The 21,424-nt window shown below is 39.6% G+C and overlaps 1 long non-coding RNA gene across 2 annotated transcripts in view; it reads right to left on the bottom strand.

Moving 5' to 3' along the window:
• Window positions 1-6,287: 6,287 nt before the first annotated feature.
• LOC132365745 (uncharacterized) overlaps window positions 6,288-21,424 on the bottom strand; it is a 43,376-nt gene continuing 28,239 nt past the window's right edge. The window contains exons 4-6 of one of the 2 annotated variants that reach the window (XR_009503210.1): window positions 11,629-11,780; window positions 11,185-11,240; window positions 6,288-7,439 (exon numbers count right to left, since the gene is read on the bottom strand). This is a non-coding gene — a long non-coding RNA (uncharacterized LOC132365745). Of the gene's footprint in view, window positions 7,440-9,612; window positions 10,453-11,184; window positions 11,241-11,628; window positions 11,781-21,424 lie in introns of those variants that run through there. The other variant, XR_009503209.1, reaches the window with a different exon arrangement.

Here is a 21,424-nt window from a genome sequence, read left to right as displayed (position 1 = left end):
ATATTATTAAAAGGAAATCTTGACAATAATAATTTTTATTTTTTTTAAAGTCAACATTATATTGCAAAACAAAATGGAAACTCTTCATTTTTATCTGTACAGAGACGGAAAACCAGTTACCTAAATAAATTGCTTAGGAAAGAGACTCTGACCCCAGGTCAGCCTCTGAAGCATTCAATGGACTTGGCTATGCTAAATCTAAGCTACGTGGAGATTTAACTACAGAAACACTTTACTTAGAGATCAACTAGGCAACTGTTGATGATGTATTTCACCGGAAAAAAAAAAAAAATAGTTGCTGCTAATTAGAAGCTACCTAACCTGCTGTATAAAAAAATAAAATAAAATTCAAAAATTAAAAAAAAAACATATTAAACTTTCTTTGGGTTATTTGTATGGAAATATGTTAATATAAATGTTTTAGACATTACATGAAATTCCTAAAGATCTTATATGTTCTGGTATAATGTTATAAGTCATAATTCTAGTTATTATTTTAAAATGTATATCTCAGAAATAACTAAATTTCCTTGTCAATTGCATTGTTATGAACTTTCACCAAATCTTTAACTGTGGTCATTTTTAAGTCTTTTGTCATATACAGACAGTTCTGGGTGTACTCTGATGCTTTTGCAAAAATGTTCCTATAAAAGGGTTTCATCTTCAAGGAATTCATGGAAAAGACTCTGACAAGTACAGGTTTCCGGTAACTGACTATACAGCTGAACTGAGTGAATAAGCATTTTCAGAACTCTAATGGAAAACTGATGAATTCATAAATGTGCTAACAAAAGATCAAGATTAAAAAAAAATTAATTACATGGGACTGAGTGAACTGAGGAGGATGATTATAATTTTCATGACTTTCTGTTTGAATAAAAAAAAAAAAGTAATGCCACAATGGAAAAAGAAAATGAGATATTTTAAACAATTATTTTTCTGTTTGTGTGGACCTTGTGGGTTTGGGATTCATAGGGGTTATAGTGAATAAAAGAAATGCCTACTTCTCAAAAAAAAAAAAAAAAAAAAAAAAAGCTACCTAAGCTTTCTATGTCTCACCTTTGAAAAGAGATTACCAATGATAATTATTTATTGAGTTATAGTACCTTAATATTCACTTTGTGGAAATACTAGTATTTGTAATATTAGAAAACCCCTTTAAAAAACATAGATGAGGGATTTCCCTGGTGGTCCATTGGTTAAGACTCTGTGCTCCCAATGCAGGGGGCCCGGGTTCGATCCCTGGTCAGGGAACTAGATCCCGCATGCCACAACTAAGAGAGCCTACATGCTGCAGCTAAAGATCCCGCGTGCCGCAAGTAAGACCCGGCATAGCCAAATAAGTAAATAAATAAATAGTTTTTAAAAAAGAAAACCCAGGGACTTCCCTGGTGGTCCAGTGGGTAAGACTCTGAGTTCCCAATGCAGGGGCTCCGGGTTCAATCCCTGGTTGGGGAACTAGATCCCACATGCATTCCGCAACTAAGAAGCCGCATGCAGCAATGAAGATCCCACGTGCCGCGATGAAGACCCGGCGCAGCCAAAATAAATTAATTAAATAAATATTTTTTTAAAAAATAAAATAAAATTTCTTCATCCATTTTTTAAAAATAGATGAAATATTCTGTAAAACACCAAAAAAAGAATCTTTTAAAGAACACATTGTCAGCAAATAAAATAACTCTCAACAGAACAAAAAAACTCTGCAGCTGCTTTGCAAGCTGTTTCTAGAAGCACAAGAAGCCCTGAAATGGGTCTAGTAAGGGAAAAGAGCGGCATGAATTAGCAGTACTGTGCTGCAGCAAAAGAACGACTGTGGAGTTTTCATGTGTTTCCCTTTTTTTTTAATTGAAGTATAGTTAATTTACAATTTAGTGTTAATTTCAAGTGTACAGCAAAGTGATTCAGTTATATATATCTGTACATATGTACACGTACATATATATTCTTTTTCAGATTCTTTTCCCTTATAAGGTTTTACAAGATATTGAGTATAGTTCCCTGTGCCACTCAGTAGGTCCTTGTTATTTTCCTATTTTATATATAGTAGTGTGTATATGTTAATCCCAAACTCCTAATTTATCTCCCCCCGCCCCTGCTAACCCCTTTGGTAACCATAAGTTTGTTCTCTATGTCTGTGAGTCTATTTCTGATGTGTTGCCTTTTCTGCTTCCTCTTGCCCTTTGCCTGTCCTCTTCCGCCCTCTGATATCCCATACCAGTAGAGCATGATTCTTAACTTTCTTTTTTGATCTTCTATCCTTTTGAGAAGCTGATGAAACTTATACACTATCACCACAAAAACGGTGCATATACTCACATAATAACTCACATAAGAGTTAATAATGGCTCACATAAGACTTCTAAGAGTAGCTCGGCAGGCATTCTAAGAGTGTTCATGGACTCTTGGCCTCAACCACTTACCAAATCTAAGAACACGATAAGCACATTCATACTAAAATGCAATAAGGCTTAATACTTGGTCATTCTCTCCCAGAAGAGAATTTTAAGTGAGGTGACTTCACCTCTGATATAACAGATCTAAGTGATATAAACATCATTGGACAATGTGGGAGCTGCATTTTGCCTCCTAAGGGCCCCTTCCTGAAGCCCCAAAATCAAACCCTCATATAAGGTAAACTTAATTTTGGATGCCCTCCCTGGAACCCAAGCAAAATATATAAAATTGACTCATTTTTCCCCCAGAAATTCCCCTTCCAATGCCTTCCTAATCTAGATTCAGAATCTTGGAATTTCTTTGATTCTCAATTCTTCTCCCCTCATCTAGTCATTCATCAGAAACCACCATTTTTCCTTTATAATGTCTTTCATATCCATCCCTTCCTCTATATGTTAGTTTCCTATTGCTGCTGTAACAAATTACCACCTACTTAGTGGCTTAAACGGCACACATTTATTCTCTTATAGTTCTGGAAGCCAGAAATCCTAAATGAGTCTTACAGGGATAAAATCAAGATGTTGGCAAGACTGATTCCTTCTGGAAGCTCCAGAGGAGAATCTGTTTCTAACCTCTTCCAGCTTCTAGAAGTTGCTCACTTTCCTGAGCTTGTGTCCACATTACTCCAATCTCTATTTCCACAGTAACATCACCTTCTCCTAACGTTGCCCACCCCGCCTCCCTCTTATAAAGACCCTTGTCATTACATTGGACACACCCAGGTGGTCCAGGGTAATTTCCCATCTCAGGATCATTAATCACATCTGCAAAGTCCCTTTTACCATATAAAAGAACATATTCACAGGTTCTGGGCATTAGGACACGGACATCTGTGGCAGACCGTTATTCAGCCTTCCATACTCTATATCACTTCTTTCTCAACCCCAGTTTAGGTCCTTATCTGTATCCCTGGACTACTTCAACATTTCCCTAACTGCCTTTTCTGACCCGCACCTCCCTCCCAGTTCCTTTGGTCATTCTAGATCTGACAAATATTCATCAGAACTTAGTTCTTCAACCTGCTCCCCACACCCATCCCAAGACCCTGACCCTAGCTTACTTTGGCCCAGCATTGAGCACTTCTGTCACACTGATCTCTACACTGTCCCCCTACACACACACACACATACACACACACACACACTTTAATGGAGAGACCTACCCAGCCTTTTCCGGGAATTCCTCCCTGAAGAGAAAGCCTGTAAGGTTAAATTTTCAGGATGTAAAGAGAGGCCAAGCAGGGTAAGCGCAGCCCTGGCAGAGGGAACGGCAGATGTGACAGCTGTGAGGCTGAGGAGAGCTGGTCGTTGTTACACACTGAAAGGACTGCCAGGTCGCCAGGGTGGCTGGAGCAGAGTGCACAGAGAGGGAGGGGCGGCAGAGAACTTCCGAGAAAAAGGCAGGGACGGAGCACGCAGAGCTTTGCAGGGGTTCTGATTTTTTTATACGTGCAATGAGGAGGTTTTGAATAGATCGCTGGTTCCTTGATGGACGGCGAGGGACGGAAGGGGAACAAGAGTAGGGTTAGATAGACCAGCTAGGAGGTTATTGAGGCTATCACAGTAATACAGACTGGAAACTGCAGTGGCTTGGGTTCAGATGATGGCAGTGGAGATGAAGAGAAGCAGATGTAGCCACGATCTATTCTGGAGGTAGCAGAGAAGGGAGCTGGAGGGTTGGCAGAGGAAAAACCAAAGAAAAGTCCTAGATCTCTGGCTTGAGCAGCTGGTTAGATGGCAGTGATGCCCTCTCCTAAGGTGAGGAAGGCTGAGAGACGACAGGTTTCAGAACGTAAATAGTGTCCTCTAAAAGTATAAGACCCTTGAGGGAGTGTCTAGGTTTAAACTTTGCTTACCGTATACACAAGCACCTAGCACACTGTCTGGCCCGGCGAACGCTAACTGAACCGGTTTTGACGATAATCCTGTAACATCCTGATGATTCACTGCTTACGAAAGGAGACTCAGCACATCTAAGTGAAATATTAAACAGACATGGGATAGAGTTCAAAGACTCACGTTTCAAATTTATGAAGTGAGAGTGATAAGTTAATGTCTTCTACACATATGAGCCTTATGTAAAGCAAGGGACTTTTTTTCACAGAATGTCTGATGTAAAGAAAGTCCGATGCTCTAAGCTGATACTTCGGAAAGGAAAAAGTCATAAAACGTCACTGTAGATGAGGGCTCTTATTATTACTTGAAGTACTTGAATTCTATTGTCTTAGAGAACTGACTCCAATGGCATAGCAGCCTTGCCCTGCTAGCTCTTGGTGGACACAGGAGCAAACGAGAGAGCGAGTGACAGCTGCTGACGCTTGTCAGATTTGACAGGCTACGGAGGAGCCCTCGAATGACACTGCGACCAAATCAGTGCTCAGCTTTTAAACTCCGAGGGCAACATGGTGTTTAGCATAGTCACCTTGACGTGCGATTTGCATGGCCCAACTCTACTAGAAAATGGACGATTCATTACGTGAAAAGGAGGAATCCTATGCAAAAGGATACAAAAGCATATCTTCATTGGTGTTTTGCCAAAAGGTATCTAGTATCTTTAATACTTTTTGATAGGTTATTGGCATCTAGCGTCCTTACTATTCCAAGAAAGGCTTTTCAAAAACTGGCACTAGCTATCACTGAATATCAGATTTGATAAGGGAGATTTCAAACTCAGTTAAATTTATCCAGACCTGAAATTTTATATCTTGTCTAAGTGAGATCTAAAACAAAAACAAATAAGCAAACAAACAAAAATGTTCTAGGATAGACAAGCAGTACATTTTTAAAAATATTCTGAAAGGATTAAAAATAGTTATTAATTCCTTACAATCCAGCAATTCCACTTTTGGGTATATACCCAAAAGAACTGAAAGCAAAAGTCTCAAAAAAATATTTGTACACCCATGTTCATAGCAGCACTATTTTCAATAGCGAGAAGCTAGAAGTAACCCAAGTGTCTATCAACAGATGGATGGATAAACAAAATGTGGTATATATATATACAATGGAGTATTACACAGCCTTAAAAATGAAGGGGATTCTGACACAGGCTACAACATAGATGAATTTTGAACACACTAAGGTAGGTGAAATAAGCCAGTCGCACAAAAAAATCAACTACTATACGATTCCACTTATATGAGGTACTTAGAGCAGTCAAATTCATGGAGACAGAAAGTAGAATGGTCACTGCGAGAGGCTGCGGGGAGGGGGATATGGGGAGTTAGTTTCATGGGCACAGAGTTTCAATTTGGGAAGATGAAAAAGTTCTGGAAATGGATATGGTGACGGTTGTACAATAAAGTGAATATATTTAATGCTACTGAACTCTATGTTTAAAAATGGTTAAAATGGTAAACTTTATGTGTATTTTACCCCAATTAAAAATAATAATTATTAATTAACTTTAAGTCGTAAGGGGTCTGTCACACAAGCAGTAGTATAATAGTCTGACAGGATAAGACATCTAAGAGTGGGATCCTAATCTCAACCCTACCTTTCCAACATCCGGCACTGTGGGTATTATTAGTTCACAGTAAAGTCAGTTTGAAACAATAATGGATGAGTGTGGTCACCAAATAGTTTTCGTGCCCTATAGAATTATTTTATCCAGGATGAGAGATGGTAGTTCACTTCTCTTCTGACCAGTCTACATCCCATTCTGTTCAGCTACAGGGAAACCCTTGCAGAGAATCATAGACAAACTGAAATGGGTTCAGGGAGGAGTAATCAGGAGAGAGAGAGGATCTGAGAAGTCCTTTACGAGAAACAAATGAAGGATGACACACTAGCTGTAATGAAAAAAAGTAATTTTTTTTTAATGAATGGGAAGAACAGAATTAAGACCAAATTTTGGAAGCTACACAGTAAGACAGTTTTCAGGTCAGTAGAAGGAAGAAATTTCCAACAGTTTCCATAGCACTTTATCAGTACCCCTCCTGTAGAACTTTCCACTTTCTATCTTTAACTAAATTTACTTCCAGAAATTACCTCAATAGCCACATGACACCTGATGGTGCCCATATTAGGCCCTGAAATACTTGTTTGATGAATAAAAGAGTGTGAGATGATTAAACAAATGACTGTCGCAAGTAGCCAGAGATGAACCAAGCTGTCCTGTGAGGGAAGGCATTCAAATACAGGCTAGTTAACTACTTGGCAGAGGTGTTATGGAGGAGATCCAGGTTTCGTTTACTTGGCTGGATTAGATGACTTTTAAAGGCCTTTCAAGCCCTAAAGATCTATGGTTTCATGACCCGGGTTTAAGCCCTGGCCCCGCCACTTTAGTAGCACTGTGGCGTTAGGGAAAGTCACTGGGGTGCTTTGCTCAAATGGGATTAAAATATATACCCCGCTTGCTACATAAATTATTTGGAAGATCAAAACAACATTTTAACACGAACAAACAACAAAAACCAAAAAAGAAGGTTAAGTGCCTCCCTCCCTTGACTGGTGAGAAGTCGTGAACTTTTAGAGGGCTCCCTAGGGAGGCGGGTGGCAGCCTGGGCTGGGAGGGACCAGAACCAGAGGAACTGGCTGTATTACAGGGCTTATCCCTGAGGCTAAGGCAGTGTTAACCCCAAGCACTGTGGACCAAGGGGCGTAACCATTTCAGGCTTGATGAAGGTCAGCGACCATCTACGGCAGGTCAGTCCCACAAGAGGGGCAAGAGTACACTCTCATACTGCTGTGGGGCATGGGAATAGAAAACACCCACTGGGGCAGGTGTTTCTAGATTAATCAAGGTCTCAGCCAAGTGGATGGGATTCAGATTAATCAAAACACTTAAGAAGAAAATGGGGCAGAAGCCAGGGGTCTAGGCCAACGTGGAGGGAAGTGGAGAAAGGTTGTGGCTCATCCCAGACGCTTCAGAGTCTAACTGAAAGCACTGAAGTGAATGCCAGGCCCCAGCTGATGGGTCTGGTGCTGCAACTCTACCGCTGCCTTGGTCAAAATAGACTCTTCAGCTGCCTGAGGTTAAACCTGTAGGAAGAAACCATCAGGTAATATAGGTGAATCAGGGAGAGAGGCAGGATTAAACTGGGAAAGTGCCCTGCAATTTATAAAGGCTTATACAGGTGTACATGTTTATAGCTTAGTGATTAGAAAGCTGCCTCCAGAGTCAGATTGTCTGGGATTGAATCCGATTTGAATCAGTTTGACTTAATAGTGGGCCTCTGCCTTACCTTTCTGTGTCTCCATTCCTTCGGGTGTAAGATGGAGATGATAATAGTACCTACCTCAAAGCGTGGTCTGGGGTTAAATGAGATAATGTGGTAAAGCACTTAGAACAGCACCTCGCATAAAATAAGCTCGCAACAAATATCAGTAATTACAGATTTTGCCTAGAATCAGTGATCCGTTTTGATCTACATACCTAGGTCATTTTTTTCCACTCAACAATCTGTTCTTCAATTATGTCTCCAGTTGTCTTCTTCCAATGGTTCTCAACTAGGACTGATTTTGCCCTGAGGGACATTTGGCATTGCCTGGAGACATTGTCGGTTGTCACTATGTGTGTGTGGAGGGGGGAAGAGGTTACTGGCATCTAATAAGTAGAGGCCAGAGGTGCTGCAAAACATCCCGAGATCTAGAGATGTGGCTAAACATACACACGGCAGCACCACACAACAAAGAATGACCTGGCCCCAAATGTCAAGAGCGAAGACGTTGAGAAATCCTGACCAGACTCATTTCTAGTAATCAGCAGAATTTCATTTAATGCAGCTCTGAAGGAGAAAGGTGGCATCTTCTCTTTCCTTCACTTTCCAGAGCCCTAATACTCTGAAAAGATGGAATGTATGCAAAGCCGCAACCCCCCGTGGGCACTGCCACAAAGACTCTTCTTACCCTTGTCCCTTCTTATAGTGCTCTGGAGTTGGGGTGTGGCGGGATTTATACACCCCAGAAGGCAGTGGACCGTTTCATTCCTTCCAGTGGCTTTCAGGGAGCTGCAATTCTCATACGGGTACAGACTGACTTGGGGAGTGGAGGTGAAGAGAGACGACAAGGGTCTTCGTATCTTCTTTCAGTGAGGATCATTCTGTTTCTGGCAGCGTAATGCCAGTGCTCTGTCAACTATTTTCATTCTTCAGTTGTGTCTTGTTGCTTCATGGATGGTGGAAGTTCCTTCTGGTGGATGGTGAAGAGATTCCGAAATTCAACCATTCTGGAGGGGGAGTTTGGGGTTGGCATCGTTTCGGGAACAACACGAGTGTTTTCGCCGACAGCTAGCAAAGGCTGCCAGGGCTGCAGGTCAGGTGTCCCTTAAAATCATTACCTTCTCTTTACTCCTGCTCATTTGTTCTGGAAAGGGTACATTAAGGCACGGGCATCTCCTCTGGGGAGATCAATAAATTTATAGTGAGGACTTTCCTTTTCTCAGATACTCAGAGTTGTTAGAATTAGATTTCAAATCCATGCAAAGATGTGGGAAGGGAAGCTCTGCACCCTTTGGGTCACCATCCTATCATCCTCTCCCAGAACTGCCCAGAATTCCAGAAGTCAGCGTTAAGTGCATGGTCCATGGTTCACAGGTCTTTAGTGACACTGCCTGGTAGCAGTGTGAATAAATGGTTATATTGTACAAATTTCTAATTTTGGGTATAAAATATTCAACTAAAAATGGCATCTAATCAAGAGATTAAGCTTTCTAAGAACTGGAAGTGGCTGTATTATAAACCTGATGAGCTTTATGTTCCATGTGCACACAAAGAATGTCTTCTAATGACCGATGAGTAAGCTAGCTTTTCATTTTCTTCTCCAAATGGCTATAGAGTTTCTTTTGCTCAGTGAAGACTGATCTTGAATACACACAAATGCTGAAACCCAGCTGTTTCTCTTCGTGAGCAAAAAGCAGTCTTAAATTAGTTTTTATAACATATACATATCTTTCACTCTAGTAAAGTGCAATACTCAATAAACAATGTTTTAATTAAAATCCAGTGAACACTTTTCCTGTTCTTTTTCTCCCTAGTCTTGCCCCATATTTTTTGCATCCCACAAGTATTGCCAAAATATAATTTTTCAAAAAACAATATCAAATTACTGACTTTTTAAAAATATTTACTTATTTATTTGGCTGCACTGGGTCTTCGTTGCGGCACGCAGGATTTTCGTTGCCGCATGCAGGATCTTTAGTTGCAGCATGGGGGATCTAGTTCTCTGACCAGGGGTGGAACCCGGGGCCCCTGCATTGGGAGCACGGAGTCTTAACCGGTGGACCACCAGGGAAGTCCCCCGACTTTATTGTGATTGTAGAGGTTATGATTAAAATGTCCCCATTTATGTAACTTTAATTACAGGCTTCATGAAGGAGAAGACTTTTACCACTTTTACACACTGATAAATCAATTTTTGGTTAGAAGATGGCTTGAGGCCACATTTACTTCATTAACTGCCACCAACTGAATGGCGGCCATAACCCTGAATTTCTGAGTGCTTATTCCTTGGTAGAGTAGAATTGATACAATCAGGAAAACTACATTGTCAAAATCAACTGTTTTGGAGGATTTCTTCTTTGGTGCTGTACTGTATTATCTAAATTGAATGTGTCTAACTGGAAACACAGCCCTTTCAGCACATACTTGGAAACCAACTGTATTACCTTGCTAGGTAGGGCTGCCATAACAAAGTACCACAGACAGAGCGGCTTATACAACAACGATTTGTCTTCTTACATACAGTTCTGGAGGTTAGAAGTCTGAGACCAAGTTGCTGGCAGGGTTGGTTTCTTCTGACATCTCTCTCCTTGGCTTGTAGGTGGCCATCGTCTCTCTGTGTCTTCACATGGTCGTCCCTCTCTATGCATCTCTGTCCCAATTTCCTCTTCTTATGAGGACACGAGTCAGATTGGATTAGGGCCCACTCTAATGACCGCATTTTAACTTGACTGCCTCTTTAAAGATCCTGTCTCCAAATAGAGTCACATTCTGAGGCACTAAGAATTAGGGCTTCAACATATAAGTTTTAGAAGGACACAATTCAGCCCATAACACTGTCAAAAATCCAGAAATAGCAAAATTAAAACCACCAGATCAGTAAATGGTATTTAGTAAGACTTATTGCATATAAGAACAGTTTGAGAACTGGGAGATTTCAAATTTAAAACTGATATGAAGCTCAAGGACGTGATGTTACAGGATGATTTATAAAATGAAAATGAGGAAGTTGTTTAACTTTTACAATGATTGGTTATTTCAGTGGGGGTTTCCAGATGGTAGGGGGTTGGTTAAAAGTGATTATCTGATAACATATTTAGGAAGATAACACATTTCTTTTATGATTATCAGAGGCATTTACAAGAAATAACCTAAGTTAACTTTTACTTATGTTCATGAAATAATTTCCATTTAGTTTTGCTTCTGTGGCTTAAACGGTTTTGTCTGCCAGGGAATTTTCAAGTCTGGTCTCCATTTTGTATTTAATTTTAACAATACCAATTCACAGACTTTTCCATGTTTTTCATTTGGTTTAGGTGGAATAAAGTAGTCCCAGATAAATATTTCTATACAGAAAAATTGTATCTAAAGTATATTCAAACTGGAGCCAGATTACAGCACAAGCATAGGTTGTCGGAGATTCCTAAATGTTATTGTTAGAGATGGCAGATTTTGGGACCAACATAGGTCACAAGCCTGAGGATGTCAAAGGCCTATCAGGAATAATGGGGTCCCAGGTATAATGGAAATTAAACACTTGCATGTGTAAAAGCTTTGGTTAGATATACCTGAGACTTCGTACTTGAGCCCTCCAGTTTGCACACCAAGTTCATCCTCCTAGGACCTGGGAAAAAACAAAAGAGTGAATCAGAGTTCAGAAGCAACCTTTGGAAAATATTTTCAAACCAAGGTAGTTTCTACTTTTGCTCCTCAGTTTAGAGACAAGGACATCCGAAGTGCACAGAGGCTACCACTGCTCTAAAGAAAACAAAAAGCCCTAATGGTTCTCAAGCACCTGCAGGCCTTGGCTTTGCCTCCTTTCCCCTGCCTCTCCGCCGCTCTGGAGATGGAAAAGTTTAAAGAACAAAATAGCGAGAAGCGGGCACTACACTGGGCACAGACGTGTTCCCACCCACTCAAAGTTAAATGAGGGGAGCAGCACGATAACCCGTGGAGGAGCCAGAGGGGAGCTGAACTTCTACAGTTCCTCGCTGCCTTCCGCCTCGCCGCACCTGAGTCCTAGACGCACGCGCAGTCCTACAGGAGCAGGAGCTGCCCATCCCCAAAGGCAAGCAGTGGGAATGCCCAGGAGCGCCGCCAGGCCCATCCCCTTCGAGATCCTTCTGGCCACATCCATAGGGCCGGGAGAACAGATGCGCACGGCCTGCAGAGCAGAGAATCAAGGTTCAGGGAACACACACAGTGACTTTCACGGGTACGTGGATGTATGACTGCATCCAGGGAGGACAAATAAATAATGAGAGTAAATTCAAAGTAGTATACTCAGGAAGAAAGGTGAAATGATACAAAGTGCATACATACTGGTGACAAGTGGACATATTCTGGGGTGGAAAATTAAATAAGCATGTAATGTATCAAATAGTCAGGTTCCTATTACACACCAGGCCCTAATGCAATAAATTACCAATGAGCAATACAGAGCCAATTAGAAAATAAGGGTCTTCTTAAAGAGTGAGTTCAATTCTCATCTTAATATTCTCAGTGATACCACATGGAATCTCTCAGTGAAAATCTTGAGGGACTTCCCTGGCGGTCCAGTGGTTAAGAATCCGCCTGCCGATGCAGGGGACACGGGTTCGAGCCCTGGTCCCGGAAGATCCCACATGCCACGGAGCAACTAAGCCCATATGCCACAACTACTGAGCCCGCAAGCCACAACTACTGAAGCCCACGCACCTGGAGCCCGTGCTCCGCAACAAGAGAAGCCACCGCAATGAGAAGCCCGCGCACCACAACAAAGAGTAGCCCCTGCTCACCGCGACTAGAGAAAGCCCGTGCGCAGCAACGAAGACCCAATGCAGCCAAAAATATAAATGAATGAATGAATGAATGAATGAAAGACTCCGCACTTCCACTGCAGGGGGCTCAGGTTCGATTCCTGGTTGGGGAACTAAGATCCCGCATACCATGCAGCATGGCCAAAAAAAATCTTGAAAGAAATAAATGAATGATCAGCATAGTGTAGCATAGTGTAGTAGAAAAATCATGGACTTCGGTTACCTACAAATGAGAGTTCAAATCCTAGCTCTGCAGCTAAGGCAGCTGTGCCAATGTTTCCTTCCTTGTTAAGTGGGAATTATAATATCCACCCTACAGTATATGCTGAGGATGAAATGAGTTAATGTCTTTAAAGGGTCTAACATAGGTCCTGGCACTGGGGTTCTGAATTATTAGTTGCCTTTCCTCTCTGTTCTTTCCCTGCTCTGGAGTATATCAATGAGACATTTGTTTTAAACTGAAGCATAAAGGAATGAATTTATATAAAGGAACAAATTTCCTGATGATGTACATTTTCAAATATTAAAGCAGGTAAACCAAGCAATTGGGGGCTTAAGGAATCTCTAGTTTCCTTTAGTAGAGACGAGTTTTTCAAAGGCAGTCACGTGGATAGGAGAATGGAGTGAAGACTTCCTAGAATGAGGGGAGAATAAAAAAGAGAAGTCTCGACGTTTGAAATTGAAGGCTTTCAATTTCAAAAACCTTAACTCATGTCTCAAACAAGGCCTCTCACCGTCCACTCTGTAATTTACAGGCAGTAAAGCCAGGTGGAAAGAGAATGGGCTAGGGAGGCAGACAGACAGGAGCTGGTGTCCTAGCCATCTGTGAACTTGGACATACCATTTAACTTCTTTGAGGCTCAGTTTCCCCGTGTGCAAGTTGCAGATATTAACACTTGCTGGCAAGATTGTTCTGAGAATTATATGAGATAACACAGGGATCATACTCAGGAAATAAATAAAAGTTTTAATACAACCAACCCTGAACTGAGGGACCTTGAACCCCTGGAACCCCTGAGAAATTTCATTGTAATTCATGTAAAGAGAAAGGTGTAAAAAAATGAAAGGAATAGACGATGATTCACAATTAAATTCATTGAAAAGAAAGTGTTCTCTATCTATATAGCTCTCTTCATGACTATTAGTCACACTGTAATTGAGTAAGATAAATAGAATATGAAATAACTTGCTGTATTCTTTACAAGAATCATCATTAACATACTCTCTCTGACCTCCAGACTTTGATGTGTACTGTAGCTTTTGCTAGGAACACTTTCCTCCACCTCCCCCCAATCTTAATTCCTCATCCTTACAATCTTCACATAAACATCGCTTCATCATGGAAACTTTGTCTTACCCCAGAATAATTTAAGAGTCCTGCTACGTGCTTTGTCAAACTCTTAACTTCCCCATTTGTAGCACTTTCCACACTTTATTGAAATTGAGTGTTCATTTCCTGAGGGACTGTAAACTCCTAGAAAAGCGAGTCAGTGTGTCTGTCTCGGTCAATGTTGTATCCAAGCACCTAAAACAGCGGCTGGAACATCCAAGCCTTCCATTTTTTTAAACGGAAACATGCATAAATTCTTGAGTGTAAAGTCAGCATATTTTTATCTTTATACTGAGTATTTATTACTTGATATTATATCATAAGATGTCAGTTACATTTTATTTCTTCACATTTAAAATAGCATTTGCAGGATGCTGTGGAAAGTTCTGTGCACTACGTTGGAACTTTGAACCAACTGATGCATAAGGTTACGTCTAGTTCAAAGTTCTGGGATCCTATGACTCTTTGATGTTGAAGTCATCAGAATCAGCTTCCCAATACTTAAGTCACTCCAAGATAGTAAATCTGGAGCGCCAAAGCCATGTTATTTCAGAATATTATGACGAGAGCATTATGATAGAGTTCTTTAAAGGTGAAAATGGCATTGGTAGAAGCAGAGAGAAGACTTGGAGGTTTATTTCTCCCAATGGTGGTAACTGGCTGGTGCTGGACCATCTGTACTCCTTTTCACCATCTTCCTTGTCCCTTCGCATGACCCACATTTCAGATGACTGGTTAGTGTAAGTAGTCTATAACCATGAGAAAAGCAAAACCAGCTGGTTTCCAGGAGGCATAACTTGCTGCCTTACTCTTGAAGCTATATAATCTACCAATAAACTCACTAAGCAAACAGGATGGTACAGTATTGTGGCAGGGTTGTGAATTGTACCCTTAAACATTAATTACATCTCCTTGAATGTCAATTTTATTATTAAATAGAGATCTGGTACTGAAAACAAACCAGAAATATGTTGGTATCTTGAAATAATTACTGAAGTTTTCTAAACCATATCACTTGCAATCTAGGAGTGTACACTGTGGATCATATTTTCAGAAAAATATCCTTCACTCATTCCATAAACCTTTACTGAGTAAAGGAACTGTGTTTAGAACTGAGGAAACAAAGTGCTGAGATGATTAGGATTTAGACATTACGATTCACAGAACTTGGGAAATATAAAGGAAGAGCTATCTTCTGTTATAATAATAATATATAATTATATATATAATATATAATTATAACTTTTTATAATAATAGTCTTTAAAATGTATTCTTAGAATATATGTTGAAGTCCTAACCCTCCAGTACCTGTGAATGTAACCTTATTCAGAAATAGGGTCTTTTCAGATATTCAAGTTAAGATGAAGTCATTAGGGTGGGCCCTAATCCAGTATGACTGTGTCCTTATAAAAAGGGAAAATTTGGATGCAGAGATATGTACAGAGGCAAGATAACACGAACACTCAGGGAGAACACCATCTACAGGCCAAGGAATGCTTCAGGCCACTAGAAATTACGTGAGAGGTGTGGGACAGATATTCCTTCACATCCCTCAGAGTGAACGAACCCTGCCAACACCCTGATCTTAGACTTCCAGCCTCCAGAACTGTGAGACGGTACACTTCTGTTCTTTGTGTTATTCAGTTTGTGACCCCTTGTCACAGTAGCCCTAGGAAACTACAACAAGCACTCTCATCAAAAATCCATTCATTCAGTGGTATTCCTGAGTCAGGTATACTATACTCATTACAATATAAATATTTTATAGAGCCATGAAACAATCGGGCAATTTGATGAATTGTTTGTGGATCCGTGTCCAAAATGTAGGTCTCATATCAATGGGTAAGAAAAATAACTAGAAACATAGTAAAAATAGAAACACTTGCCCATTATATTTAATAAGATGGAAATCAATACTATTTTATTTTGGTTAAATAAGAACTCAGATCTTCTTGTCCTTTGATTACCAAAAAGTCAGCCAAAGCTAACAGTTTTCACTTAAAAAGAAAACTGTCACTTAATTTGAAATATTGCTACAGATTATCTGGCTAAGCACCATCTTCTAATGGAGACTGGCAACTCCTAGCAAAGAAAACTTCCTGTTTAGGACCTGGAAGCAGCCTAACTGTCCATCGACAGATGAATGGATAAAGAAGATGTGGCACATATATAGAATGGAATATTACTCAGCCATAAAAAGAAATGAAATTGAGTTATTTGTAGTGAGGTGGATGGACCTAGAGTTTGTCATACTGAGTGAAGTAAGTCAGAAAGAGAAAAACAAATACTGTATGCTACCACATATATATGGAATCTAAAAAAAAAAAAAAAGGTTATGAAGAACCTAGCGGCAGGACAGGAATAAAGACACAGACGTAGAGAATGGACTTGAGGACACGGGGAGGGGGAAGGGTAAGCTGGGATGAAGTGAGAGAGTGGCATGGACATATACACACTACCAAACGTAAAATAGATAGCTAGTGGGAAGCAGCCGCATAGCACAGGGAGATCAGCTTGGTGCTTTGTGACCACCTAGAGGGGTGGGATAGGGAGGAGATATGGGAATACATGTATATGTATAGCTGATTCACTTTGTTATAAAGCAGAAAGTAACACAACATTGTAAAGCAATTATACTCCAATAAAGATGTTAAAAAAAAATAATAAAAAAAATAAAAAGGAACAAAATTGAGTTATTTGTAATGAGGTGGATGGACCTAGAGTCTGTCATACAGAGTGAAGTAAGTCAGAGAGAGAAAAACAAATACCATACGCTAACACACATATATGGAATCTAAAAAACCGGTACTGATGAACCTAGTAGCAGGGCAGGAATCAAGACGGAAACGTAGAGAACGGACTTGAGAACACAGTGGGGAAGGGTAAGCTGGGACAAAGTGAGAGAGTAGCACTAACACATATACACTACCAAATGTAAAATAGATAGCTAGTGGGAAGCAGCCGCATAGCACAGGGAGATCAGCTCAGTGCTTTGTGACCACCTAGAGGGGTGGGATAGGGAGGGTGGGAGGGAGACGCAAGAGGGAGGAGATATGGGGATATATGTATATGTATAGCTGATTCACTTTGTTGTACAGCAGAAACTAACACAACATTGTAAAGCAATTATACTCCAATAAAGATTTTTTTTTAATTTAAAAAAATTTTAAAAAAAGAAAACTTCCTGTTTAAATTTGGTAAGGAAATTATGTAATATTATTAAGAAATTTAAAAAAGAAAGAAAGAAAACAACATATTGGTGATATTACTAAGTAGAAACACAACAGATTAGAAATTAAAGCACAGAAACAGTCACTGATTTACTATCATACTGGCAGGAGGGATCAAAAGGCAGTAACCAGAGATCATTCATTTGCTAATGTCATTTAATATTTTTGTGCTTGAACTGAAATAGTGCAATAGCAAGTGCATGCTTATTTGGCTTGTAGTTAAACACGAGGTTGAAAGGGTTGCTAATGTTTTAAACAAAGAAAATCCAAAATCACTATAATAAGTAGATGGTCAGAGGAAGTTTAATGGGAATAATTTCAAGACTGTACAGCTAAGGAAAACAAAATCAACTCTAGCAATATAGTGTATTAGCTGGCACATAGCCAGTATTCAAAAAATGTTTCTTGGAATGAATATGAATATGACACTTCTGTTCTGAGCTGTTGTTTAACTGAGAGCCAAAAACCCACTGGGAGTTCGTAGACCAACAGAAAGTCTTTTAAAGCAATTATCACTAGAAATGAAGAAGTAAATAAAATTCCAGTTTAATATATCTAGTTGTATCAAATACGTCCTTCACTTACTTGTCTAACAAGTATTTATTGATCAGCAATTAGACAAATGAACAGGACAAAATCCCTGTCATTACAGAATTGTACAGGAGATAGCCTGGAAGGGCGACCGTTACAGTACGGTACATGGGGACAAGGGTGGATTGGGTACAGCAGCAAGTACTTCTAAAAGGATGTATCTCATAAAGGATGATCAGGAGTTATCAGCTGTGGGGTGGGAGAAGACAGCACTAGCAGAGTTAACCAAGTGTGCAAAGGAATAGAGGCTAGAGAACAAGGCACTTCCGGAGTGCAGCACGTGGCTATGTTGAGGAGGAGCCGGGGTGGATGACGAGACTCGAAAAGGAGAGAAGACCCCTATCCTGAACACCTTCAGATGCTTTGCTAAAGAACTGGACTTTATCCGTTTCTTCCCCCAATTTTATGGAAGTACAATTGACATATAACATTGTGTGAATTTAAGATGTAACACGTGTTGTTTTTATACACTTATATATTGCAAAGTGATTACCACCAGAGTGTTAGCTAACACCTCCATCATGTCATGTAATTACCATTCTTTTTTTGGAATGAGATCATTTAAGATTCACTCTCTCAGCAACTTTCAAGTATATAGTACAACACCGTTATCTATAATCACAATGCTGTCCATTAGATCCCTAGAACTTATTCACCTTCCAACTGGAAGTTTGTTCTCTGTGATCAACATCTCCCCATTTTCTCCACCCCCTAACCTCTGGTAATCACCATTCTACTCTTTGTTTCTATGAGTTTGGCTTTTTTAGACTTTACTCTTAATATAATGAGGAGACACAGATAATTCAATGAAACAATCAGATCTATATATTCAAAATATTATGTTAGTAGTGACAGTATGAAGAATTAATTGGCACTGGGATGGACTAAAAACAGTGGTGATACAGGTTGTTTTAGGAATCCAGATGAGCAACAAGGACCTGAGTTAAGACAATGGCAGCAGAAATGAAGAAGAGAAGACCTATATGAGAGATATTAGGAGGTAGATTTGATTGCATGTATGACCACTTAATGAGTCCATGATATGAGCCAGGCACTGTGCCAACTACTAAGGAAATAGAAAGGAAAGAAATATCTCTTCTGTTTAAGTAACTTCTAGTTCAGTGATCAACGTAAACAGTTAAACCTATTAAAAGTCAATATGGAAAGCATTAAAACAGTGGTATGAACAAGTGCTATGGTTGCCCAGGGAAGATGTGATTAACTTAGTTTGGGGAAAGAAAGAAAAAGGACCAAAAGGGTAAGGATGGGTGGGGAAAGAAGAGGTGGGCACTTCCCAGATGAAATGAACCTGGAGAGGATACGTAGAGGGAAGGGAGAGGTGTAAGGTCATTCTGCAAAACTGCAAATAGCTCGCTATGTATGATGATAAGGTACCTGAGAACAAGTGGTGAGAAATAAGGCTGGAGAAACTAAGATGAGAATAAGTAGGGCTTGTGCCATGTACAGGAGGTTGAAATTAATCCTGGAGGTTCTAGGACACTACTGAAGAAATTTAGGCAGGCAGGCAGGCAACGTGACGTAACTGGTGTTTTAGAAAGACGGCTGCGGATGGAGGCAGGATGGAGGATGGATTGTAGAAGGAGGGGCAAGCAAGATCAGTAACGAGGTGGAACTGAGTGCAAGTGAGGATCCAGATCAAGGCTGGGATAAAGAGGCAGAACTTATAGAATTTGTGACTTATCTGATGGGGAGGTTTTAGAAAAGGAAGTAGCTGAAGAACGTCTGTTCTATGGCTCTCACCACAGTGATTATTTGCACGTAACAGGCACTCATAAATGTTGATAGACTGTAACTAAATTACTTATTTCCTTTGTAAAGGTTGGTCTCAACCAACTAATTCTTCCAAAATATGAGTATTTGGTTCAGTTAATTCTGCAAAAAAGTGTGGTTTTAGAGCTATTAGGTACCATTTTATTCATGTTTTAATCCATGACTGCAAATGTTTACAAAAAGCTTTTGGACAGCTAAAGAGTGCTAAAATTCAAAATTATTGCTCTTCACAATGACACTTGCAGTTTAGAAGTCCTAGTGCACCTCTTATGTAACACAATTGCTGCTACCCAGATTGCTTCATCTTTCATTAAAGAATATTGGAAAATGGCATGATGTTTGATAAGGCTAGAAAGATTTTATGTATCACGCCAAGGAGCTGCTGTGTGGAAAGTTTGCATCAACAAAGGAAGAATAACCAGGATCCTTTGTTCATACTTTCATATCTTCCAATATCATCAATTTCAAAGCTCCCAGCCTCCCCTTGACTCTGACTTTGAACTCTCCTTCTGACCCATCTCCCCAAATCCAATTCAATTATCAATATAAACTGGAGGCTCCTACTCATATTCACTACGTCTAATTTGTCAGCCTACTTTATTTTCTCATCTAGATAAGTTTACCAAACTAGGAGGTGTCTCACTGGAGCTTAACAGGTCACCAATTTCCTATAGAGTAACATTTACTAGAATTCTCCTCTCTCCTTATGCTCATTGATGAAGTAAAATTCAGATTTTAAGGCGAGACAAGAAAAATTTAAACATAAAAATGTTCTTCAGAATAGTTCTCAGAGCTCTCTGAGAGACAGTCTCCCGAGTTATAATCCGCAGGTTGGCTCAATGAAATTTCCAGTTCTTTCTTTCTTTGACTATTGACTAATTTTTTTCATTGCCATCACCACACCAAACTTAACTAAGGAATAAAATATTTCTGCTCAATCTCTGAAGATAGGATTTATCTGCATCCTTGTTTAAGCAACCATAATCATACCAGAACTGTAAGTAAATTAAAATTATTTCAAGTTATATAAAAGTTCTTCATATCCACCTGAAATATTTTTTTAGTAGAATATGGCAATATAATTGTCAGTAAATATGCTAAATATAATTTTCAAGAGCATTTTTATATCAAACTCTATCATAATTACCAATAATTAGCCATATAAAAAATATACCATAATTCCATGGGTTTCATTAAATCTCTACTTGTGGCATACCGAATAGCCACTTGTGAACAAAATTTCCCTACCTTAAACCATCATGTGCTTTAAACAAATATCAAACTGCCTCATAATAATACATAATGCATATGTATGACAGTGAATTTTATCTGTCCACTTGACTAGGCTAGGAGATGCCCAGAAAGCTGGTAAAACATTATTTCTGGGTGTGTCTGTAAGGGTGTCTCCAAAAGAGATTAGCATTTCAATAGGTAGTAAATCAGGAGTAAAGAAGATGCCCATCATCAATGTGGGTGGGAATCATCCAATCCACTGAGGAACTGAATAGAACATAAAGGTGGAGGAAGGGAGAATGTGCTCCCTGCTTGAGCTGGGATACCCCTGCTCCAGGTTCTCAGGCCTTCGGACTTGGACTGAATTATACCACCAGTTCTCCTGGTTCTCCAGCTTATAGATCATGGGACTTCTTGGCCTCCATATTCACATGAGCCAATTTCTACAATACATCTCCTCTTATATATCTGTATATATCCCGTTGATTCTGTTTCTTTGGAGAATCCTGATTAATATAATATGCAATCATGAAAATGAGTAAGAGACGTTTTGAAGGAATAAATTTAAGGGCTCCAACCTGAATGAGAGAATGCAAAACTTCCATGCTCTTATACTACACTATATGTAAGTAAAGTCAATTAATTAATCTGTAGAATCCCTACTCTTAAAATGGTTTATACCATATCATTTCTATACTAAAGTTTGCCTGTGTGATAATTGTTTTATTTAGCTTAATTCTGGATCCTATGTTTGGCTCTCCATGAACATTAGCTTGAGTAAGCCTGGAAATTAACACCCTACCCAAAATCATTATCCAAAATCAACAAAAGCAG

Source organism: Balaenoptera ricei, chromosome 5, assembly GCF_028023285.1.
Source record: "Balaenoptera ricei isolate mBalRic1 chromosome 5, mBalRic1.hap2, whole genome shotgun sequence".
Lineage (NCBI taxonomy): Eukaryota > Metazoa > Chordata > Mammalia > Artiodactyla > Balaenopteridae > Balaenoptera > Balaenoptera ricei.
The sequence above is the reverse complement of the archived record's forward strand: the minus strand, read 5'-3'. Positions and strand labels throughout refer to the sequence as shown.